The sequence below is a fragment of the Octopus bimaculoides genome, chromosome 10 (genome assembly GCF_001194135.2).
Source record: "Octopus bimaculoides isolate UCB-OBI-ISO-001 chromosome 10, ASM119413v2, whole genome shotgun sequence".
Taxonomy (NCBI): Eukaryota; Metazoa; Mollusca; class Cephalopoda; order Octopoda; family Octopodidae; genus Octopus; species Octopus bimaculoides.
The window spans coordinates 45,571,688-45,573,157 of NC_068990.1; positions in this window are offsets into that span (position 1 = coordinate 45,571,688).

Consider the following 1,470-nt stretch of genomic DNA (forward strand, 5'->3'; position numbering starts at 1 on the left):
AAATTGAATGAAATTTAGTAGTATTTTACAATGTCTAATGAATTAAAAATTATTTTTATGCATTTGTGTTCATTTAAACTAATTAAATATTATTTTACAGAATAATAGAATTAAAATTTCTTTGATTAAAACCCTTTCTAACATGGAAGTATCCAAAGAGCATTTAAGGTACATAATGTTTTATGAGTACAAAACAAGGAAACTCTGCAGCCGAAGTAACTTGAAACATACAGTCAGTTTATGGGAAAGAATGCTTGAATGAAAGAACTTGCAGAAGATGGTTTGCAAAATTCTGAAGTGGAGATTTCAGCCGTGAAGATGAAGATCGAACAGGACGTCCAGTTGAGTTTGATGATAAATTACTTGAAGAAAATCCTGCATTATCAGTTGAAGAATTGGCAATAAAGCTTACATCAAACGATACAACTGTTCATCATCATCTTCAACAACTTGGAAAGGTTCCTAAACTTGGAAAATGGGTGCCTCATGAATTGTCCGAAATCAACTGCAAATCCTGAGTTGACATCTGCTCTTCTCTCTATTCTCGCAAACTTATTTCACCCTTTTTGGATATACTTGTGACTGGTGACAAAAAATGGATCTTCTATCGAAATGTTAAATGTCGTAAACAGTGGCTTGGTAAAAAGGGAAAAGGCTCAACCACAACCAAGAAAGGAACTTCATGGGAAAAAGGTTCTTCTCTCTATCTGGTGGGATTGCAAAGGAATAATTCACTTTGAATTGTTACCACCTAATGCAACAATCAATGCTTAAGTCTTCTCTCAGCAATTAGAGCATTTGAACCAAGCTTTGAAGAAAAAAAGACACACTTTAGTGAATTGGAAAGGAGTGATGTTTCATCAGGACAATACGCGACCCCACACTACAAAGATCACATCACAGAAGATCAAAGAGCTTGGTTGGGAAAAAATCCTTCATCCACCTTATTCTTCCGACCTTGTTCCTTCAGACTATCATTTGTTTCGTAGTTTACAGAATAATTTAGGGGACATAACTTTCGCAAGCCAGGAGGAAGTTGAAACTGACATTTCAGAGTTCTTCGCTTTGAAGCCAAAAGAGTTTTACATTGATGGGATTATAAAGCTTGAAAATAGATGAAAGGAAGTCATCGATAATCAGGGAAAGTACATTGATGATTGAATTTCAATTAAACATAACACTTGATCACTTGTTTCCTTTATTCAGAATTCAGACAGAACTTATGGGATGACCTGATATATATATATGCACATGGGTTATGTATTTGTAAAGGTATATATATATATATATATATAATTTAAAGAGAGAGGAGAGAGATAAGCAGATGTGTGTGTGTGCATATATATATATGAGACAAAATAGGTTCAAAAAGAACAATTCAAACTTTTTGAAGGATCCAAAAAGAGAGAAAACATAATTTTCAATAAAAAATCATCATATTTATATATATATATATATATATATATATAT